Source organism: Gasterosteus aculeatus, chromosome 15, assembly GCF_964276395.1.
Source record: "Gasterosteus aculeatus chromosome 15, fGasAcu3.hap1.1, whole genome shotgun sequence".
NCBI classification, from domain to species: Eukaryota; Metazoa; Chordata; class Actinopteri; order Perciformes; family Gasterosteidae; genus Gasterosteus; species Gasterosteus aculeatus.
Genome location: NC_135703.1, coordinates 13,974,590 through 13,985,144, shown reverse-complemented (window position 1 = coordinate 13,985,144; position 10,555 = coordinate 13,974,590). Strand labels below are relative to the sequence as shown.

General features: G+C 43.1%; 1 protein-coding gene across 1 annotated transcript in view; it reads left to right on the top strand.

The window, feature by feature from the left end:
• Positions 1-3,693: 3,693 nt before the first annotated feature.
• Positions 3,694-10,555, top strand: part of lrfn5a (leucine rich repeat and fibronectin type III domain containing 5a) — a 74,676-nt gene continuing 67,814 nt past the window's right edge. Inside the window, exon 1 of the mRNA XM_078089806.1 lies at positions 3,694-4,636. The gene's annotated coding sequence lies outside the window, so the exon portion shown is untranslated. The remainder of the gene's footprint in view (positions 4,637-10,555) is intronic.

The window sequence follows — 10,555 nt, the reverse complement described above, 5'->3', positions numbered from 1 at the left end:
GCCTTAGTGGAGTTATGACACAAACACCATCAGGGTTCCGGATTTTATATCTTCAGTGGCAGCCAAGTCTACGAAAGTACCGTCTGACCCAATCAAAAGACAATTTCACAAAATTCTTAGTCAAAATTGCTAAAACTGTAAGACTTATTGTGATGTGATTTAAGACAAAGGATTTTCTAAATAGCAGCAACGTTCAAGCAAATGTTTTGAAATTGTGTGTAGTTCTCGTAGCCTCACAGTGCATCACATCTCCTCTTGATTTGGTGGCTGGATGTCTACCACTCTGAACACTGATCCCAGTCACACCGAGGGGATTTCCACCTAGCCATCCAATTATTTATGTCTTACTGCCATTTCCACCGTGGTCCCCAGATGATCAGATGGTCAATGCACTGATCAGCACCAGTAGAAAGCACTTTTACTGGCTTAGCGTGTCCAAAGCATTGGCCAGTGACTGGCCGCTGACACTGTGCTTGTTAAGAAAAAGGCCCTGCTCATTAATCTTAAAAAATGTAGGTCGGAATGATTTTTGGGCTTATAAAGACAGTTTATCTAAAAAAATTGTAGTTGGAGACAAGATCCCACTGAAAGGATGCTTTTCTACTCAAATTATCTGGAGCGGAATCTTGTGAGACAGATGAATGACATGGGAATCCTCTGGTATCCAGATCCGAACTAGTTTATGAAAATCCCAGAAATACTATTAGTGTATTAGGGTGGCTGTACTGTATAGATCTTTATCTTTGAGTTTCAACATTTGAGCAATAACTTACCTAACACCTTTAACCAGTAACCTCAAAAAAATGTTAATTTACATTTAAAGGATAAATGACAATGTCACAACCTACTGCCACTAAAGTAACATAAGGATACATCCTCTGGAAGCTGAAATGTAGTCAACAGCTTATCACTGAAACACCAAAAAACAGAGTGTCTGTTGATCAATGACTCTATCAAAGCCCCTACAGACAGCCAACTTGATGCCATGGCACTGCAAAACAATATGAAGATGGCATTTATTGCCTCCAGGATTGATTTTATCACTAAATAACAATAATTAGGCCCGGTTAAGCCTTAAATGCTTTACTAATTGTTGATTGTCCAAATATTTGATTGCTCATCGAACAAATAAATAGTGATCTCAGTAGGGAGCTCACCCAAAGGACACCTGACAACATCTCAAGGACGTTAACAGATCAATACACTGATTAGTGGCTACGGAAGCCTAAATGTCAGAATATGCCAGTTTATTGCCATGACCAATCCTTCTCATTGCTGACAGAACGCTGGTGTGAGTGTATGTATGTATATATAAATCTATATATATATATATATATTATATATGTCTGGTCCCGCAAAGCAAGCAACTGCTAACTACCATGTGTATTACCACTGAGTGCAATTTTAGTTAAGATGGCACCATTTATAATGGATGGGTTGTTTTCATTTATTTCTACTGTTGTTTTGAGGCACAGCAGTTGAATTTAACAGCAAAAGAAAGTTTTATGTAAAACATGAGATGAACGCACCAGTGGAACCTCATTCAAAGCTCCACAACACTGTCACAGAGATGAATTTTCTCTTTTTTCTTGATGAAATGCACCTACTTAATCCTATAAACTAACCCGGCAACCTTCACATGAATTATGCATTCCAATTTCCACCTCGCTTCAGGATTTGAGCGGGTCAATTCATCTTGTGTTAACACGGAATCATGTTATGTCAAATTTTGTTGTGCCAATAACTAACAGGCCATTTTATCAGAAAACACTCCATTACCTTTCATTATTATGTAGATGATTCTAAATTATGTCCATCAATGGACATAATTCAACAATCTGTTGAATTCAACCTATCATTTCTGTCATATATATGTATAGATTATACACATTGTACACATGAGATCCATTTTATTCGGTCCATCCTGGGAGAGGATCCCTGCTCTGTTTTTGTTTTTTTCCCTTGTTAAATGGCATTTTTTGGGGGGGACGAGGGGTTTTGGGTCAGAGGATCTTGCATTAGTAAAACCCTTTGAACCATATTTGTGATTTGTGGTTTGGAGCTACACCAAATAATTTAATTGAACTTTATAAGCCTAACAGATAGTTAAAAGGTCAATGAAACTTGTGAAACAATTCAGTTCAGTTTCCCCATATGACAAGAAATAAGTTCACAATCACTAGTGTAAAGACAAGTCAAGACAAGAGAAGTCTTGTATAATTTCTATGTTTATTATTACTAGAAAATGCTTTTGTCCCGGCAGTGTCCTGCTTCCCTTTTCAATCAATTCCTAACACTTGGGTGACATTTGCTTTGCCCGGAAAAACCTCTCCCCACAGAAGCAAAACACTGTAGACCCCCCAGTCTCTGCTGCAACAGAACACCATCAGGCTTATCAGTGCCCTGCAGAAACCCCCATATCTCCAACTTCAACGGCACTGAGAGGTGCTGCGGTCCATCAAATGTTAACAGCTCAATAAACCCCAACTGAACTCGTTAATCTGATATCGGCTGCAACTTTAAAAGTAAAAATTACTTTTATAGTTGTGGACTATAAACCATTGTTTGCATTTATTTCATTCGTTGCCTTGCGTTGTCATTTTCACAAATTGAATGGATTTCTGCCTTTTCTCTCCAATCTGGTTTCTACACTTCAGTAGCTCTGTGTGTTGATAATAAAGTCTGTGTGATGTTGACACATATCTGCTTCTACGCTAGCATACATAAACCAGATATTTGCATTTGAATAACTTTCACCTGAGCTTTTGCTCCGTTCATCCGAACATGCAGAGTGGAGGATGCCAAAGGGCCGGGACGGTTCTCACCAACTTCCATGCAGCAGATTTGAAGATGAGTCAAGTCAGACAGTGTAATCAGAGTGCAGTCCGGAAATAGTTTGTTTTTACTTCAAGATAAAAGCTAACCACTACTAAACTCTATCGGTCTTGTCAAATTGTTCTTTTTTTCTTTTACTGGTGCAATAAAGGGGCAATTTGAAAGAAATCGGTATCTATAACAAGGTGATTCCTGTAATTGATGGCTAAGTTAAACCTATTACTTCATCTAACTGATGCCTGTTAAATTACATTACACCCAAAGGCAATACACAACCAATTGTATAATGCATTTCATCTCTCAGCACCGTATTAATCGTTTAATTTATTAATTTAGGTGCACTGGGGTAAAAAATTACCCAATGGCCCATTTTTACAGCACGCGCCAAAACTGCCCCCACTACCGCATTTTTTATATGGCCCTCCTGTTACCTTCAAATTTACTAACATCTTTTACCATTGGGGTCAATTTGACCCCAGCAATTTAAAACACCTAGAAAATGATCATAATTCTGTTTTATTCCCCAGGTTTATGTATTCGGAGCTTTTTTCTAGCTTGTTGACTACCTAAATAGTGCATTAAATTAAACAAGAAAGACAGCCACCCCCTTTAGCTTCCAACTCCCACAACACCCTTCATCTGGAAATTGATTAAGATGCCACTGATAATGTCCGTTTTTCCCTTCAGCAGATATTGCAATTTAGTGGTGCATACTTTTTTCACATATTTATCTCCACATTAGTTAACATAGGCGTCCATACAGTGAGGCTTTTGGAGCTCCCTTAAAGTATGAGGACCTGCGCAGATCGCGGTACACTTGTTTTATTTTGAAAGGTACACCAGGAAGTCTTATTATTCTGTTCGTTCATACCTGACAATTCCCGTTGCGCTACACGGATTACGGTGCGGGAGAAGCAGCGGGCAAGGCGCACCGAGACGCGGGACCGTGCCGGTAAAATCTCGGCGTGAATGACAGGACGCTTCACTGTGACGCTAAAAGGACTCTTTGTCTTCTGAACAACTATTCATGTGTTGTCTCCCCGAGTCTCCTCTGAATTTTTTCAGTGTAGACGCACCGAGCCGAGTTAACTGAGGGTGAGCGACGGGGAGAGAGAGAGAGAGCGAGAGAGAGCGAGAGAGAGCGCGCGGGAGAGAAAGCGACCGGTAAAACCCAAAACCCGCTCAATGTGCAACGGTCTCCGACGGGCCGGGAGAGGCGCCACTGTGGATTTTTGGGGATTGTTTTAACAAACGCGTAAAATAGTTTCCTGGTTTAAATGGACTTTCGCTCCTTACTGCGTGGGATATATTGTGCGGTCGTGGAATTCTTCATTTCACCTGCACGAGGACAGGGTGAGGAGGAGGAGGGAGAGAGGGAGTGAGGAGGCACTGCCGAGAAGAGGAGGAGAAGAAGAACAACGTTCGAAGGTGGGATCTTTTTGAATTTTTTTGTTTCTCTCGGATGGGATTCCGCCCTCACCCCGCGGATGGGGGGATGAAACCGGGGAGAAAAGACGGGGTGCGAGAGAAAGAGTGCGGAGGATGTAGCCGTCGGGCGCTGTGAGAATGCAAAACGGACGCACCCCTCTGGAAGACAGCGTTGAACTATAAACCCACACGGAATTTACAGGCACCCGAGGGAGAGCGTGCACATTGGGCTCGAATCCTCTCCCGTGGAACCTATGCGCGTGCGTGTGGAGTTACAACTGTAATCACCGCTGGCGGTCAAACGATGCCATTTGGAAAGATAATTGCGCACTGACGCCCCGGCGAACGAAGGGACCGTGACATCCCCAAACAGGTGAAGTTTAAACTCTTTATTATTTGTTTTAGACGTGCGTAATGACTGCTCAGTTCCCTGCGCCCCCCCTCCCTCCCTCCCCACCCCCGCCCGGTCTATCTTTGCCTCCCTGAAGTCTTTCTTTCCTTCTGCGTCTGTGGGGCAGAGGACTGGTTATGGTGGCTGTTTAGGGGTTGAAAAAAACACAGTTATTCCTGTATTCTATCCAGACTTCCCTCTTGTCTGGATGCTGAAGGGAACTCACTGTTGTGTGTGTGCCGGGGGGGGGGGGGGTGTAGGGTATGTTCGGATAGCGGGAAGGTGCCGCTGTCTAATTGGGAAAAGCAGCCCCCAGAACAGCGCGAGGTGAAATCGGGGCCCGGTGTGTCCCCGTGGGGTGCGCGTGCGTCTGAGCACGTGGTCGGTGGACCCAGACGTAGGCCAGTTGCAGTAGGCATAATATCAGAGTGAATACACTCACGCGGATGCGTGTGCCGCCGCGCGCACGCACGCACGCACGCAGAAGAGCGTATTGGTGCAGACGGACCGAAAGACAAGTTGCGTGCGCGCGCGACGTGTCTTCGCCCCGCGGGGCCACTTCACGCAGGTTTTAATTTGAGCGGACGTTTAGTGTTTAGGGTGAGCGAGGGAGGGGGGCAAAGTGTGTGCGTGTGTGTCCCAACTGGGTCCACCCCCCAATCCCCCACACTTAAAAAGAAATAAGTATATTTATAGTTGCATTAAAATTGGACCAATGACAGAACCGTTTGCTCACGCGTGATGTTTGTTTACAACATTTAGTCCGCTGTTAAGTGTCGCAGTGTGAACACACACCGAACAAAGGGGCAACTGCACCATTGTATCATATTCATTCCGAATCAGGACAAAGCAAACAAAACAACTACATCAATAGCCTGAAACACTGCAACAAAGTTTAATAAACTCCAGTTACGTCACTTTAAAGGAGCAATAAGAAGAAAGAGGACACACGCACAGGCTCAGAGGCAGATTGCATCATATCCCATTTACAATTAACCATACACAGCGGCTAAATTATTTAAAATTAAAATTTTTAAGTAAGACCACGACTGATCATCACAGGTAGGGGAATTTGAAATGACTTAAACACAGTAAACCACGTAAAGAACAAATGTGTACGCATTTATTAAATTGTACATTTTAAATTTTTAATGTTAATCTTGCAAAGGGTTGTTTTATAATCCATGTCTCTATTTTGTGTAAAAACCCGATTGTTTTTTTACAAATTATATTTAATATGAATTATTACTCTAAAACCACCATTACATGTTTCATCTCGCGCCCCACTAGGGGTGACTGCGCCCCACTTTGGGAACCCCTGGTGTAGTGTGATTGCACAGTTCAGACGCAATTGTGGGGGGAAAAAAAATAGATCACCTGCTCAATATAAGATACCTACATACCTAGTTTGCATAAGGGGCGTGGTCTCACGCGTCGACAGGTGCGTGAGCCCGTGCACATCCTGAAACACAACGCTCGCTACGTGACACCAGCCTGCAGGACGCGCTTCAGGTTGTGTCGCCAGTCACTCCCCGCGCCGACTGACACGTGAATGCGGGTAATTTGCTATCGCTGATGATGTGCACGCTCACGTGTTGCTGTGAAACGCACCACTCATAATATGTTCTTCTCATTGCACAATTGCATATAACGATTTGTGTTGTTTTCACTTTCATTTACCAAAGTCATGTTTCGTTGGTCTTTGCTGGTGAATAAATGGTAAACACACAAAGCATCTGCTATTTCTATATTAGCCCTGGACGCCTATTACAGCTATATTTGAGCAAACATACCATAAGCTATATTAAGCAAATGTTCGAAGGCTGGATACTGCCGTCAGCCCGCTTAATGGAATTGTATGAATCCAGTAATGGAACCGTTTCAGAAAAAACAGAAGAAGAATTTGGCAGGACTCCTTGGTTTGGACTTGTGTTCTTCATGGGGCAGACGTTACACAACAACATAGCGGGCTTCACAGACTTGGCTCAGAGGCTGGAAAACGCAAAATAAGCGTTTGGTGCAAGTGATATGAATGTTGTTAGCTTGATAGTTCTGCCTCTGATCTGACCTCGCTGTGCGGAGTCCAGTGACGACTCTGCATTATCTGGGCCCTGTGACAAGCGTCGTAGAGCCGTAGTACGGTTTCAGACAGTGACCTTGACTTCCACGCCATCGACACGTATTCTGTTGACACAGTCTCTTCTCGAGGGTTTTATGGGCAGTAAACCAAAAGTATTGATTTTTACAAATGACCAGTTCAATCCCGCCTTTACCAATGAGGCTCTGCAGAGGGGCAGTGCATGTTGGGTATTTGTCTTTTTCTCTCAGGTTCGATATTCTGCAGGACCAGAGCTGGATTACAGTAGCTCACATTGATCAATATATTTGTGCTCGAGGGTCCAATCACGCTGCCGCTGACGGCCCGCCGAGGCATTATGCAAATGTGCCACCGGCGTGTGAAAAAAAAAAGAGTGTGGGTGGCCGAGTGAGGGAGAGGAAATGGTGATTTTCTGTCCATTTTGGCTGTTTGGCCGCCTATTTAGAGAAGTGGTTTCCTATGCAGTTTTTACAATATCCACTTGGTTTCTTCTAGGTTTCATTTGCTGTAGAGCAGTATGGTACTTCTGCCATGCTGTTAATGATACATAACTCTTTATTCCATAGGTGAAACAATACCTCTGCTAACCTCTATTGGATCCCTTAGCTCTCATTATTTCGTTTGTCTCTTTCACCTCAACAACTGTCCAAAAGAAAGCGAGATATGTTAGCTGTTATCAGGCAGCAGTGCAGGGGAGTAAACAGGCTGTAAAGACTGCTTTTTATTCTTTACAGGGGCAGGGGGGATTTATATATTTGCCCTCTTTTTTATCTCTTTCTGCTTAGCTACATGACATGAGCTGCAGGATCCTGCAGAGTGGCTGGTGGAGCTCTAATTCAATTCATTCTCCTGCTCAGAAACAGACAGACAGACAGACCGAGAGAGGAGAGCACAGATGTTGTGGAACATTTCCTATTAACTGCAGAGAGGTGGGCCTTAGAGGAAGCTGACCCGCCGCTGTGACATCTGGATTGATTCTGCGGGTCACTGAAATGGTGTGTGAGCGTGTGTTCTTTATCAACAAGAACAAAATGTCTTGGAAATGCCTTTGATTGGTGAGCCCGAAGAGAGAAGGTCTTCTCCAATGCTGCACAGATGATTGGCAAGTCGGTTGAGAACACAATTAAAGAAAAAGTCCAAACTGTTCCCTTGGAGAGAGATTGCAGAGGCTTTGTGAGTAATTTGGTATATTATGGCATTAATGTAATGTGGAGTTGTGGAGCACTAAAAGAACGTTGGGTTCCTTTCTCTCATTTTGTTTTGGTAGATTCTGTACACAGCACAATACGTTTAGTGAACAAGTATTGTTTACATGTTGTACTATCTTGTCATTTGCAAGTGTCTTCCTCATCTCAGTGTTGATTGTAAAAATACAGGTTTTTTCCACTCAAGCTAGCACTGCATTCCTTGACATATTGTACGATCACTGCTATTCATTTTTACTTGGAATTTACTTTTGATGTTCCGGCAAAAGGGCATTATCACAGGTATTTATTCAATTTGGCAACACGTTCAGAATAAAATGTTTAATTTCACCTGCGAGCCCGGAGCAGGTCTGCTTTAATTCCAGCAGCCCAAAACGACTGCTGTCACTCCTGTTTGCACCTTGTGAAATGCAGCTGCCAAAACAAGCTGTGTACAAGCTGTATGTGAGCCTCCGTGCACGGATCAGGTGTTTACAGGTAAGCTTAGCCTCATCTGTTATTTCTACAACGGGATACAGCTCAAAGTTGGCCCATAAAATACAATTATCAACGTGATGTCTCTTTTTGGCTCCTTGGACGTCATCCAGAGTTCTAATTCACATTGATGGCGTTTTTTTCTTTACAAGAGCAATAATGCACTAATGCACAAATTCCACGTTTGTGCATTATTACTTTTACGCCCTTGAAATAGCATGACAATATAAATAGCAATACTACTTTGCTGCTCTACGGCGTTGGCGCTCTGATGAAACACAGTGACTCTAATTAAATAGCCGTTAAGCTTTGCCAGGGCAGGATTTAGTCTTTGGCTTGCTGGTAGCTCTAGTTAAGTTCCTGCTTAAAATCCATTACCGAGTCATTAATTACATGGGAGTAGATTGGCGTGCCATTGTTGCTCAGTGTTTGCGTGGCATCTTCTTGCTAATGCATCTCATTAGCCGTGTAACTGCAGCGGCAAGTAGTCCATAAATAAACACATAATACATGAAATTTGTGCTGTTATGCCAACATCAGATGTGGAATTATTATATTTTTTTGGTTTCATTCTCACCGTCCTCGCTTCTTTTCTGTGTAAGTTAAACCACCCCCCCCACCCCTTCACAAGCTAACCCCGCTGACCCTCATGTCTTAGAAATCCCCCCGTGACGTGTGTCACACTGTAGATTGCGTGTGCGTGAGCGAGGGGGAGGGACGGATGTGAGGCGTATAACGAGCTGCGTTCAGGACAGGAAAGTGTAATAGGATGCAGACGTGCTCCTGGCTCATTGCCCACGATCCCACCGCCTCCGTCTGTCTGTACGTTACGTGTTAATAATGGAGCCTATTCGGAGCTGATCACTACACTGCCAACGTCAGCCTTTGTCTCAGAAAGTACTTAAAAACCAACGCTTCCCATTGCCATCCCGTGTAGGCTTTATGCGCAGCTCATTAGGAGAGCACTCCCATTGGTTCTCTTCACCACTGACGTACAGAGAGTTCCTTCACACAGGAGGGATTTATAGTGTTAAATCAAGAAAGTGGCACCGTAAACGTGCTATAAAACATTTACGAGACAAAGGCACGTAAAATGTGTGTTTTGTGGGACGGCATTGCTGCTCTTCAGAAGGTTGGATGAACCTCATCCCACTGTCACACAGTGTGATAATGTCAGCCCCAGGGCGGTAAATACATTCAGTATAATGGTACTAATTCATGTCATAAAGGAACAGTGAAGACCGTAAAGAAAAGGTGTGCATGTAGCCTCGTTCATTCCATCCTTCTTCAGTCTGCGGTTGTATTCGTGCCTTTCTTATGAATTTATGACCTCAATTTCTGTCCCTCCCCGGCTCAAATACGATGGGCCTAATACTCTAATAGTAAACTGTATTTTATGGCAACTGCTTATTGTACAGACACATACTTTATGTGGAAATAAAAAAAAGGATTTATTTACTGTAAATGAAAGTCGCTCCTTATTAAAATAAGTTTTCCTTTAATAACGTGAGTAATCTGAGCGCACAAATTCACTTCAATTGAGACATGAACAGCCAGTGTGATACGAAAGTCGATCAAAAGGTGCATGCCAGTATTTACCATTTTGTAATTTTCCTTTAAACAAAAAAACACACTAAAAGAGTGATGAAAATGAACTTGGATTGCATTACATTTCTGCTCCCATGTTACCCAGCCCTTTTATTGTAGCCTACCAGATGGCCGGACTTATACCCATAATCTAATTCAAGCTCAGATCAATTTGGTTAACTTGACTAACAGTCCACTGCGCTGGTTGAGACAGGACGCACGCTGGCTCAAAAGTAACTGGATTTCAAATACAGGGGATAGAAATCCTGCAAACTCAGATCTCTGAATGAAACCCTTTTTAAATATGAAACCGTTATCATCTATTGAGCGCATGGCAGAAACTTTTAACACCAGATTTTTCAAGATGTTTCCCTTTTTGTACATTAAAAATATACTTATAGATGTACAATGCAAATAAAATAGCTTCTGTTGAAAACATGTTGTCATGTTGACCGCTCTACAATGCTGTTACAGCCTCGGGTACAGACTTCAGGACCCTGGACAGCTACACACAGCAGCGACACCTTGAGGGACACA